Here is a 14184-nt window from a genome sequence, read left to right on the forward strand (position 1 = left end):
GAAGAGAGAATATAATTAGCTTTTGCAGTGATAATTGCATATTTGTCAGGAGTCAACTCCCTCTCATTTCTTTTCCTTTCCATTTCCTTTCCTTTACTCTCTCTTGAGAAACTTTAAAGATTAACTGATCAAGAAATCATGCAGTTTTTCTGTGCATATTTTAAGAATATCTAGTCTAGATAAACAGTTATTAAAATAGAAAGAAAATTATTAAAATATGGGGTTTATGGAGGGACACTGAAAAGCTTATTTCCATAACTTCTCTTACTATAGCAATGAGGTAATAGGAAAAGCTTTCATTTCAAGATAAAAGGAGAGTATTGTCATAATTTAGATTTTTAAAAAATTAATTTACAATACCAAATTAATGTTAGAACAATATTTTGGTTTGTTAAGGACCAGGGCTAAATTTCTTTTTATTAAAATTTCTTAACTTCCTTACATTAGTTTATGAGTGAAATAACTTTCTACATTTTTCGTAACTTGTTTAAATACAAAATTATATGTGTAAAATAATATTCATCTACAGATGACCATTATAATAATGAATATTATATTCACTAACCTAATAAATGCTATAAATATAATGAATGTTATGTTTTAAAGAATATCTTTACAAGGAATTAATTTTATGAAATTCTTAAAATGATTCAAATCATAAAGATTTCTTTTGAAAACAGAATTGTATTTAATTGTATCTTTTTTACCTTTTTAAAAATTTAAATTCAATTAATTAACATATATTATTGGTTTCAGAGGTACAGGGCTGTGATTCATCAATCTTATATAATACCCATATGATGGGTATTATATACATCACATGTTCTCCTTACTTACATCATATGCTCTCCTTAATGTCCATCAGCCAGTTGCCCCATCCCTGCACCCACCTCCCCTCCAGCAACCCTCAGTTTGTTTCCTATGATTAAGAGTCTCTTATGGTTTGTCTCCCTGTCTGGTTTTGTCTTGTTTCATTTTTTCCTCTCTTCCCCTATGATCCTCTATCTTGTTTCTTAAATTCCAATATCAGTGAGATCAAATGATAATTGCCTTTCTCTAATTGACTTATTTCACTTAATATAATACCCTCCAGTTCTATCCACATCATTGCAAATTGCAAGATTGCATTTTTGATGGCTGTGCAATATTCCATCGTATATATGTACCACATCTTCTTTATCTATTCATCTGTTGCTGGACGTCTGGGCTCTTTCTACAGTTCGGCTATTGTGGACATTGCTGCTATAAACATTGGGGTGCAGGTGCTCCTTCGAATCACTACATTTGTATCTTTGGGGAAAATACCCAGTAGTGTAATTGCTGGGTCCTAGGGTAGCTCTATTTTCAACTTTTTGAGGAACCTCCATACTGTTTTCCAGAGCAGCTGCACCAGCTTTCATTCCCACCAACAGTGTAGGAGGGTTCCCCTTTCTCCACATCCTTGTCAACATCTGTTATTTCCTGAGTTATTAATTTTAGCTATTCTGACTGGTGTGAGGTGATATCTCATTGTGGTTTTCATTTGGATTTCCCTGATGCCGAGTGATATTGAGCATTTTTTCATGTGTCTGTTGACCATTTGTATGTCTTCTTTGGAGAAATGTCTGTTCATGTCTTCTGTCCATTTCTTGACTGGATTTTTGTTTTTTGAGTGTTAAGTTTGATAAGTTCTTTATAGATTTTGGATACTAGCCCCTTATCTATTATGTCATTGGAAAATATCTTCTCCCATTCTGTGAGTTGTCTTTTGGTTTTGTTGACTTTTTCCTTTGCTGTGCAAAAGCTTTTTATCTTGACTAAGTCCCAAGAGTTCATTTCTGCTTTTGTTTCCTTTGCCTTTGAAGACGTGTTTAGCAAGAAGTTGCTATGGGTGAGGCAAAAGAGTTTGCTACCTGTGTTCTCCTCTAGGATTTTGATGGTTTCCTGTCTCACATTTAAGTCTTTCATCCATTTTGAATTTATTTTTGTGTAAGGTGTAAGAAAGTGGTCCAGTTCATTCTTCTGCATGTTCTTGTCCAATTTTCCCAACACCATTTGTTGAAAAGACTGTCTTTTTTCCATTGGATATTCTCTACTGCTTTGTTGAAGATTAATTGACCATAGACTTGAGGGTCCATTTCTGGGTTCTCTATTCTGTTCCATTGATCTATGTGTCTGTTTTTGTGTCAGTACCATACTGTCTTGATGATTACAGCTTTATAATACAGCTTGCAGTCCACAATTGTGATGCCTCCAGGTTTTCTTTTTCAACATTCCTTTGGCTATTTGGGGTCTTTTCTGTTTCTGCTGCTTCATTATTGGTGTATAGAAATGCAACAGATATGCACATTGATTTTTTATCCCGCAACTTTGACAAATTCATGTATTAGTTCTAGCAATTTTTTTGGTGGAGTCCTTTGGGTTTTCTACATAGAAGAAAAGATAAAGAATCTTAAAAGAAGCAAGAAAAATACAAAAAAACACCTAAAATGGAAACCCCATAAGGCCTGTTAGCTGATTTTTCAGCAGAAACTTTGCAAACTGGATGATTTGGCATGATATATTCAAAATGCTGAAAGGAAAAAAAGCTAAAACCAAGAATACTCAACCTAGCAAGGTTATAATTCAGATTTGAAGGAGAGATAACAAGATTCCAAGACAAACAAAAGATAAAGAAGTTTATCACCACTGAACCACCTTTATGAGAAATGTTAACGTGACTTTTTAAAAAAGATCTTATTTATTTATTTAACAGAGAGAGAGAGAGAGACAGCCAGTGAGAGAGGTAACACAAGCAGGGGAAGTGGGAGAAGAAGAAGCAGCCTCCCAGTGGAGCAGGGAGCCTGATGCGGGGCTCAATCCCAGGACCCTGGGATCATGCCCTGAGCCAAAGCAGATGCTTAATGACTGAGCCACCCAGGGGCCCCTAATGTGACTTCTTTAAGTGGGAAAGAAATGCCATAATTAGTTATAAGAAAAATATGAATGAAAAGATGTAAAATATGACAACATATTCTTAGAACATCGAGAAGGGAGTATAAAAGGAATAGAAGGGGAAAAAGAAAAAAGAAGATGGTGTGTTTGAACTTAAATGACTATCAAATTAATAGAGACTGCTATTTTTTAGGATGTTATATAAGAACCTCAAGATAACCACAAACCTAAAATCTGTAATAGATACACATAAAAAAGAGAAAGAAAGGCAAAGAAAACACTACAGGTACTCATCAAACACAGAAAAACAAGAGAACAATAAAGGAACATGGAAGAACTAGAAAAACAACCAGAAAACAATTTTTTTAAATGGCAGTAAGTACACACCTATCAATAACTACTTTAAATGTAAATGTCCTCAATATATCAATAAAAAGACATAGAGTGGTGGATAAAAGAACAAAACATATCTTTACATTGACTACAAGAGACTCACCTAAGACCTACATACAGACTGAAAGTGATGGGATGGAAAAATATTAACCATGCAATGGAAGTGAAAAAAAGAGGGTAGCAATACTTATATCAGAAAATTCAATTTTAAAATGAAGATTAACAAGAGACAAAGAAGGGCATTACATAGTGATAAAAGTACCAAAAGACTGAAATTATTCCCTGCATATTCTCAGACCACAATGCGTTGAAATTGGAACTCAACCACAAGGAAAAATTTGGAAGAAACTCAAACACTTGGAGACTAAGAACCATCCCGCTCAAGAATGATTTGATAAACCAGGAAATCAACAATCAATTTAAACAATTTATGGAGACCAACGAGAATGAAAACACAACGGTCCAAAACCTATGGGATACTGCAAAGGCAGTCCTAAGGGGGAAATACATAGCCATCCAAGCCTCACTCAAAGGAATATAAAAATCTAAAATGCAGTTTTTATATTCTCACCTCAAGAAGCTGGAACAGCAACAGACAGGCCTAATTCACGCACGAGAAAGCAGTTGACCAAAATTAGAGCAGAAATCAATGAATTAGAAACCAGAAGTACAGTAGAGCAGATCAACAGAACTAGAAGCTGGTTCTTTGAAAGAATTAATAAAATTGACAGACCACTGGCAAGACTGATCCAAAAGAATAGAGAAAGGACCCAAATTAATAAAATTAGGAATGAAAAAGGAGAGGTCACAACCAACACGATTGAAAATGGAAGGAAACTTTTATCAACAGCTTTATGCCAATAAATTAAGCAATCTGGAAAAGATGGAGGCCTTCCTGGAGACCTATAAACTACCAAGACTGAAACAGGAAGAAATTGATTTTTTAAACAGGCCAATTAATTATGAAGAGATTGAAACAGTGATAAACAACCTTCCAAAAAACGAAACTCCAGGCCTGGACGGTTTTCCTGGGGAATTCTACCAAACATTCAAAGAAGAAATAATACCTATTCTCCTAAAGCTATTTCAAAAATTAGAAACAGAAGGAAAGCTACCAAACTCATTCTATGAGGTCAATATTACCTTGATCCCCAGACCAGGCAAAGACCCCATCAAAGAGAAGAATTACAGACCGATTTCCCTAATGAATATGGACTCCAAAATCCTCAACAAGATCCTGGCTAATAGAATCCAACAGTACATTAAAAGAATTATCCATCATGACCAAGTGGGATTCATCCCTGGGATGCAAGGGTGGTTCAACATTCACAAATCTATCTGTGTCATAGATTTTATCCAGAAGGAAAAATTCAAAAATCCTATGATTCTCTCAATAGATGCAAAAAAAGCATGTGACAAAATACAGCATCCTTTCCTGATTAAAACCCTTCAGAGTGTAGGGATAGAGGGTACATTTCTCAATCTCATAAAAACCATCTATGAAAAGTCTACAGCAAATATCATTCTCAATGAGGAAGAAAAGCTGGAAGCCTTTCCCTTAAGATCAGGAACACGACAAGGATGCCCACTCTCACCACTATTATTCAACATAGTACTAGAAGTCCTTGCAACAGCAGTCAGACAACAAAAAGGGACAAAAGGTATTTGCAAATGATGCTACAGATAAAAGACTGGTATCCAAGATCTACAAAGAACTTCTCAAACTCAATACGTGAGAAACAAATAAACAAATCATAAAATGATAAACAAATGATGAATCGAACTTTACATTATAAACCAGGGATGTACTGTATTGTGACTAGCATAATATAATAAAAAAAAATCAAAAGAACACAAAAAAGTACCAATACAAAAAGAGAATATAATATCTGTAAATATCTAGGCACCCAAAACTGGAGTACGTAAATACATAAAACTAATGATAATGGACATAAAGAGAGGAATTAATAGTAATATGATAATAGCATGGGATTTTAACACTACACTTACATCAATGGATAAACCATCCAGACGTAAAATTAATAAGGAAAGTATGTATTTTTTATATTTTTATTTTTTATTTATTTTATTATTTATTTATTTATTTATTTTAATGTTTTTTTTTTAAGATTTTTATTTATTTATTGGACAGAGATAGAGACAGCCAGCAAGAGAGGGAAACACAAGCAGGGGGAGTGGGAGAGGAAGAAGCAGGCTCATAGCGGAGGAGCCTGATGTGGGGCTCGATCCCAGAACGCCGGGATCACGCCCTGAGCCGAAGGCAGACGCTTAACCGCTGTGCCACCCAGGCGCCCCTATTTTAATGTTTTTTTTATTATAGTCACCATACAGTACATCCCTGGTTTCTGATGTAAAGTTTGATGATTCATTAGTTGCGTATAACACCCAGTGCACCATGCAATACGTGCCCTCCTTACTACCCATCACCAGTCTATCTCATTCCCCCACCCCCTCCCTTCTGAAGCCCTCAGTTTGTTTCTCAGCGTCCATAGTCTCTCATGCTTCATTCCCCCTTCTGATTACCCCCCCTTTCTTTATCCCTTTCTTCCCGTATCGATCTTCCTAGTTCTTATGTTGTATAATTGAGAGAAATCATATGATAATTGTCTTTCTCTGCTTGACTTATTTCACTTAGCATTATCTCCTTCAGTGCCATCCATGTTGCAGCAAATGTTGAGAAATCGTTCTTTTTGATAGCTGAGTAATATTCCATTGTATATATGGACCACAGCTTCTTAATCCAGTCATCTGTTGAAGGGCATCTCGGTTCCTTCCACGATTTAGCTATTGTGCACAATGCAGCTATGAACATTGGGGTGCATATGGCCCTTCTCTTCACTACATCTGTATCTTTGGGGTAAATACCCAGTAGTGCAATGACTGGGTCATAGGGTAGCTCAATTTTTAACTTTTTAAGGGACCTCCACACTGTTTTCCAGAGTGGCTGTACCAACTTGCATTCCCACCAACAATGTAGCAGGGATCCCCTTTCTCCACATCCTCTCCTGCATTTGTTGTTTCTTGCCTTGTCAATTTTTGCCATTCTAACTGGCGTAAGGTGGTATCTCAGTGTGGTTTTGATTTGAATTTCCTTGATGGCTAATGATTTTGAACATTTTTTCATGTGTCTGTTAGCCATTTGTATGTCTTCATTGGAAAAGTGTCTGTTCATATCTTCTGCCCATTATATGATTTGTTTATTTGTTTCTTGCATATTGAGTTTGAGAAGTTCTTTGTAGATCTTGGATACCAGCCTTTTATCGGTAGTGTCATTTGCAAATATATTCTCCCATTCCGTGGGCTGCCTCTTAGTTTTTTTTGAGTGTTTCCTTGGCTGTGCAGAAGATTTTTATCTTGATGAAGTCCCACAAGTTCATTTTATCTTTTGTTTCTCTTGCCTTTGGGGATGTATCATGAAAAAGGTTGCTTTGGCCGATGTCGTAGAGGTTGCTGCCTATGTTCTCCTCTAGGATTTTGATGGATTCCTGTCTCACATCGAGGTCTTTCATCCATTTGGAGTTTATTTTTGTGTATGGTGTGAGAGAGTGGTCAGGTTTCATTCTTTTGCATGTAGCTGTCCAATTTTCCCAGCACCATTTATTGAAGAGACTGTCTTTTTTCCATTGGATGTGTTTTCCTGCTTTATCAAAGATTAGTTGCCCAAAGAGCCGAGGGTCCATTTCTGGGTTCTCTATTCTGTTCCATTGGTCTATGTGTCTGTTTTTGTGCCAGTACCATGCTGTCTTTGTGATCACAGCTTTGTAGTACAGCTCAAAATCCGGCATTGTGATGCCCCCAGCTTTGTTTTTCCTTTTCAGCAGTTCCTTGGAGATTCGGGGCCTTTTCTGGTTCCATACACATTTAAGGACTATTTGATGCAGTTCTTTGAAAAATGTCCTTGGTATTTTGATCGGGATAGCATTGAAAGTGTAGATTGCTCTGGATAGCATGGACATTTTAACTATGTTATTTCTTCCGATCCATGAGCATGGAATATTTTTCCATCTTTTTGTGCCTTCTTCAATGTCTTTCAAGAATGATTTATAGTTTCTAGAATATAGGTCCTTTATGTCTCCGGTTAAGTTAATTCCTAGTTAACGTATGGTTTTTGGTGCTATTGTAAATGGGATGGATTCTCTAATTTCTCTTTCTTCAGTCTCATTATTCGTGTATAGAAATACAACTGATTTCTGAGCATTGATTTTGTATCCCACCACATTACTGAACTGCTCTATAACTTCTAATAGTTTGGGAGTGGATTCTTTTGGGTTTTCCATATAGAGTATCATGTCATCTGCATAGAGAGACAATTTGACTTCTTCTTTGCCAATTTGGATACCTTTTATCCCTTTTTGTTGTCTGAATGCTGTTGCAAGGACTTCTAGTACTATGTTGAATAATAGTGGCGAGAGTGGGCATCCTTGCCGTGTTCTTGATCTTAAGGGAAGGCTTCTAGCTTTTCCCCATTGAGAATAATATTTGCTGTAGGCTTTTCATGGATGGTTTTTATGAGATTGAGGAATGTACCCTCTATTCCTACTCTCTGAAGGGTTTTAATCAGGAAAGGATGCTGTATTTTGTCACATGCTTTTTTTGCATCTATTGAGAGGATCATATGGTTCCTGAGTCTTTTCTTGTTGATATGATGTATCACACTGATCGAGTGCGAATGTTGAATGAACCACACTTGCATCCCAGGTATGGATCATTGGCCATGATGGATAATCCTTTTAATGTACTGTTGGATTCTATTAGCCAGGATCTTGTTGAGGGTTTTGGCGTCCATATTCATTAGAGAAATCGGTCTGTAATTCTTCTCTTTGATGAGGTCTTTGCCTGGTTTGGGGATCAAGGTAGTATTGGCCTCATAGAATGAGTTTGGTAGCTTTCCTTCTGTTTCTATTTTTTGAAATAGCTTTAGGAGAGTAGATATTATTTCTTCTTTGAATGTTTGGTAGAATTCCCCAGGAAAACCGTCCGGACCTGGAGTTTTGTTTGGAAGGTTGTTTATCACTGACTCAATCTTTTCATAATTAATTGGCCTGTTTAAAAAGTCAATTTCTTCCTGTTTCAGTCTTGGTATTTTATCGGTTTCCAGGAAGGCCTCCATCTCTTCCTGATTGCTTAATTTATTGGCATATAGCTGCTGATAAAAGTTTCTAATAATCCTTCCAATTTCATTGGTGTTGGTCGTGACCTCTCCTTTTTCATTCCTAATTTTATTAATTTGGGTCCTTTCTCTATTCTTTTAGATAAGTCTTGCCAGCGTTTTGTCAATTTTATTGATTCTCTCAAAGAACAAGCTTCTAGTCCTGTTGATCTGCTCTAATGTACTTCTGGTTTCTAATTCATTGATTTCTGCTCTAATCTTGGTCAACTGGAAAGTATGTCTTTAAATGATATACTGGACCAGATGGATGTAATGGATATATACAGAATACTCCATCCAAAAATTACAGAATATAATTCTTTACAAGTGCACATGGAACATTCTTCAGAATATTATTTAAAATTCTTATTTATTTATTTATTTGTTTGTTTATTTATTTGAGAGAGAGAGCATGAATAGGGTTAGGCACAGAGGGGGAGGGAAAGAATTTTGAGCAGAGCCTGATGTGGGGCTTGATCTCATGACCCTGAGATTAGGACTTGAGCGGAAAGCAAGAATCAGACACATAACCAATTGAGCCACCCAGGCACCCCCATTCTCCAGAACAGATCACATAATAGGCCATAAAAGAAGTCTCAATAAATTTAAGAAGACGGAAATAATACCATGGATCTTTGCCAACCACAATGGTATAGAAGTAGAAAAAAACCCCAAGGAAAAAAACTCCCACAAATACATGGAGACTAAATTGTGACAGTAAACAACAAATGGGTCAAGGCATCAACTAAAGAAGGAATTTGAAAAACAGAAGGAGACAAATTAAAAATAAAACACAATGGTCCAAAATCTCTGGGACACAGCAAAAGCAGTTGTAAGAGTGATACAGGCCTACCACAAAAAAACAAGCAAAACTTCAAATAAACAATCTGACTTGACTAGAAAAAGAAGAACAAACAAAGGTGGAGGTGAGTAGAAAGAAGGAAATAATAAAGATCAGAGCAGAAATAAATGATATTAAGACTAAAAACATATCAACCATGAGCTGGTTCTTTGAAAAGAAAAAAGAGACAAACTTTATGCAAACACATCAAGAAAAAAATAGAGAAAGGATCGAAATATATAAAATCAAAAATGAGGGAGGAGAAGTAACAAGTGACACCACAGAAGTATAAGGGAATATAAGAGAATACTATGAATAATTATATGCCAATAAACTGGATAACTTATAAGAAGTGGATAAATTCCTAGATACATACAATCTTCCAAAACTGCACTATGAAGAAACAGAAAATATGAACAGACATATCACAAGAAATGAAATTGAATTGGTAATGAAAAAACTACCAAAAAATGAAAGTCTAGGACCAGATGGATTCACAAGTGAATTTTAGTGGACATTTAAAGAAGAGATAGTACCTATTTTCATTAAGAAGAAGAAATGTTTCCAAATGCATTCTGCTAGTTCATCATTACCCTCCTATGAAAACCAGACAGACATCACATAAAAAGAAAATTACAGATCAGTAACCCTGATGAACACAGATGCAATAATCATCAACAAAATATTATCAAACCATATACAACAATTCATTAAAAGGTCATTCACCACGATCAGGTGGAGTTTATTCCCAGGATGCAAGGATGATTCAATATTTGTAAATCAACCAACATGATACACCACATTAACAAAACAAAGGATAAAAATCATATGATCTTCTCAAAAGGTACAGAAAAAGCATTTGACAAAATACAGCATCCATTCATGATTTAAAAAAAATCCTCAACAAAGTAGGTTTACAGGGAATATACAGCAACATAATAAAGGCTATATATGACAAACACACAGCAAACATCATACTCAATGGGGAAAAACAGAGCCTTTCTTCTAAGGTAAGGAACAAGACAAGGATGTCCACTCTTCACCACTTTTATCCAACATAGTACCGGACGTCCTAGCCACAGCAATCGGACAAGCAGAAGGAATAAAAGGCATCCACACTAGTAAGAAAGAACTGAAATTTTACTATTGGCACATGACACGATTCTCTATATAGAAATCCTACAGACCCCACCAAAAACTGTAAAGGTAGTAAATGAATTCAGTAAGGTCACAGAATTTAAATCAATGCACATAAAGCCACTCATTTCTATACACTAATAATGAAGCAACAGAAAGAGAAATTAAGAAAGCAATCCCATTTACAATTACAGCAAAAATAATAAAATACCTAGGACTAAACTTAATCAAGGTGCTGAAATACCTGTACTCTGAAAACTATAAAACATTGATGAAAGGAATTGAGGTGACACAAACAAAGGAAAGATATTCCATGCCCCCCAAAAGATAAATACTCCATGTTCATGGATTGGAAGGAAAATACTGTTAAAATGCCATACTACCCATATCAATCTACAGATTTAATTCAATCCCTACCAAAATACCAACATCATTTTTCACAAAGCTAGAACAAAGTATCCTAAAATTTGTATGGAACCACAAGAGATCAAGAATAGCCAAAACAATCTTTAAAAAGAAATACAAATCTGGAGGTATCACAATTCCAGGTTTCAAGTTATTCTACTAAGCTGTAGTAATCAAGACAGTATGGTGCTTGCACAAAAAAGACACAACAAACCCTAAAACAACCCCATGATTGTATGGTCATTTAATCTTTGTCAAAAGAAGCAAGAATGTTCAATGGGAAAAACACGGTCTCTTCAATTAATGTTGGAAAAACTAAACAGCTACATGAGAAAGAAAGAAACTGGACCATTTTCTTACACCATACACAAAAATAAATTCAAAGTGGATTAAAGACCCAAAGGTGAGACCTGAAACCATAAAAATCTTAGAAGAGAGCACAGGCAGTAATTTCTCTGACATCAGCTATAGCAACATTTTTCTCAATATGTCTCCTGAGGTAGGGGAAATAAAAGCAAAAATAAACTATTGGGACTGCATCAAAATAAAAAGCTTCTGCACAGTGAAGGAAACAATCAACGAAACTAAAAGACAAGCTACTGAATGGGAGAAGATATTTGCAAATGACATATCTGATAAAGGGTTAGTATCCAAAATCTATAAAGAACTTATGTAACTGAACACCCAAAAAACAAGTAATCCAATTAAAAAATGGGCAGAAGACATGAACAGACATTTTCCCAGACATCCAGATGGCCAACAGACACATGAAAAGATGTTCATCATCACTTACCATCAGGGAAATGTAAATCAAAACTACGGTGAGATACCACCTCACACCTGTCAGAATGGCTAAAATAAAAATCTCAAGAAACAACAGGTGTTGGCGAAGATGTGGAGAAAAAGGAACACTCGTGCACTGTTAGTGGGAATGCAAACTGGTGCAGCCTCTGTGGAAAACCTTCTGGAGGTTCATCAGGAAGTTAAAAGTAGAACTACCTCATGATGTAGCAATAGCACTACTGGGTATTTATCTGAAGAATACAAGAACACTAATTCAAAGGGGTACATGCACTCCTATGTTTATAGCAGCATTATTTACGATAGCCAAATTACAATAGCTGCATATTATTCAATAATGAATAATTTATAACTTATAAAAAATAATGAAATATTGCTGTTTGCAAGGATGCGGATGGAGCTAGAGAGTGTTATGCTAAGCAAAATAAGTCAGTCAGAGAAAGAAATACCATATGATTTCACTCATACGTGGAACTTGAGAAACAAAACAAATGACGAAAGGGAAAAAACACGAGGCAGACAAATAAAGAAACAGACTCTTAATTATAGAGAACAAAGTGATGCTTACCAGAGGGTGGGGGGTGGGGGAAAGGATTAAATAGTGATGGGGTGTAAGGAGTGCACTTGCAATGAGCACCAGGTGATGTATGGAATTGTGGAATCACTATATTGTATATCTGATACTAATAGAACACTGTATGGCTACTGACTGGAATAAAAATAAAAATAAACACAGAAACAACAAATGTTGGTGAGGATGTGGAGAAAAATGAACTTGTGCACTGTTGGTGGGAATACAAACTGGTGCAATTGCTGTAGAGAACAGTATGGAGCTTCCTCAAAAAAATTAAAAACAGAACTACCCTATGATTCAGTAATTGCACTACTGAGTATTTACCCAATGAATACAAAACACTAATTCAAAGGGATATATGCACTCCTGTGTTTATTGCAGCATTATTTACAATAGCCAAATTATTGAAGCATTCAAAGTGTCTATCGATAGATTAATGGATAAAGAAGGTGTGGTGTGTACACACACAGACACACACACACACACAATGGATTATTATTCGGCCATAAAAAGAATGAAATCTGGCCATTTGCAACGATATGGATGAAGCTAGAAAGTATAATGCTAAACAAAGTAAGTCCGTCAGAAAAAAAGACAAATACCCTATGATTTCACTCACATGTGGAATTTAAGATATTTATGTTTTCAAATTGCAAAAAGGATGTCAGAATATATTGCTAGAAGTCCAGAATGGTGAGTATGGTCCCATCTTTTTCATTTACACTTAGAGTGTAAAATAAACCATATGTCACATTCACAGTCACAACTCCTTAAGTTTTCATTTAGCAAAAACTAGAACTACATCAGAGACCAGTAGAATATAAATGGCTGACACCAGGAGTGTAGCTCAATGTGACTTGGGAGTAGAATTCATGAATGAAGTGCTGGAAGATAAAAATGAAGATGGAAATCCAGGTGGGGCCCGATTCGTGAAGGACTTGAAATCTGTGGAATTAGATTAGGATGTTATTTCAGAGGTAAAATGCTACCATTCAATGTTGGTTTTTTGTTATTAGATGGAGGGTTAGTAGAAGTTTCAACTCATGACAAAATGTGAGTTGGGTTTCAGGAAAATATGTATCTGTTTTCTTTTGCGACTGGGATTAAAAATCCTCTCTGAATCTACACCTAGGCAGCCCCTGTCTAGACAAAGAACATGGTGCTATCCTGGGGGAATGGAAAGACCAGACTGAGAGATCCTATCAGATCTGATCTCAGTTACACCTTTTTTGCAGCTCAAAGTTGGTACTGCTTTCCACAAGATTCTCCTGATATAATCAACACACAAACCACACACTTCTATCTTGTAAAACATGCATATTCATTTGTACAAACATTGTTTCTGTATCCCAGTTTGGCAAAATCCATGGTCCTGAGCTGCCTGCTTTGCTACTGTAAGAGAGCATCTGAAATGTAGAAAATGTCAGAGGTAAGTGGCCTCCACGTGTGAAGGTAGTGCTCTCTGAAAAAATACCTGGGCACAGGATAACTAAATGTAACAGTATTTATTACTATCAAGAATTTCAGGAAGGATTTCAACTGTGGCTGCAGATGGCAACCTTATGTAATTTTTTTCTCCTTTCCCAATAGTTAACCACATAACTTGATGGTTGAGAGGTAGGATCTAGCCCAATTATTTTGGTAGCACTCCCTGAAAATAAAACAGCTGACCCCTCTTCCTGGTCAAAGTGCTTGGTTATGCTTCCTCAAACACATGACCAACCTCTAGATAACCAGGCCCTACTCTGGTGTTGCCATTCCCAGCTTGTGGGACCCCAACCAATTCTGTTATACTGCTAAATTAGAAAACAGGAAATCCAATTATTCCTGGCTCACCATCTGCATCCTCATTTCCCACCCATCCTAGTACACTGGCTCTCGCCACTTTGGGTAACCAGCTGTAATGCAAACTTATTCTGGATTTTCACATCTCTAGGTCTTTCCTGATGT

The 14184-nt window shown here is 36.1% G+C and overlaps 1 long non-coding RNA gene across 1 annotated transcript in view; it reads right to left on the reverse strand.

Moving 5' to 3' along the window:
• LOC148106920 (uncharacterized) overlaps positions 1-14184 on the reverse strand; it is a 200532-nt gene that overhangs the window by 88024 nt on the left and 98324 nt on the right. The gene's annotated exons all lie outside the window — the stretch shown is intronic.

This window comes from Ursus americanus, chromosome X (genome assembly GCF_024610735.1).
Source record: "Ursus americanus isolate L20-20 chromosome X, mUrsAme1.1.p, whole genome shotgun sequence".
NCBI classification, from domain to species: domain Eukaryota; kingdom Metazoa; phylum Chordata; class Mammalia; order Carnivora; family Ursidae; genus Ursus; species Ursus americanus.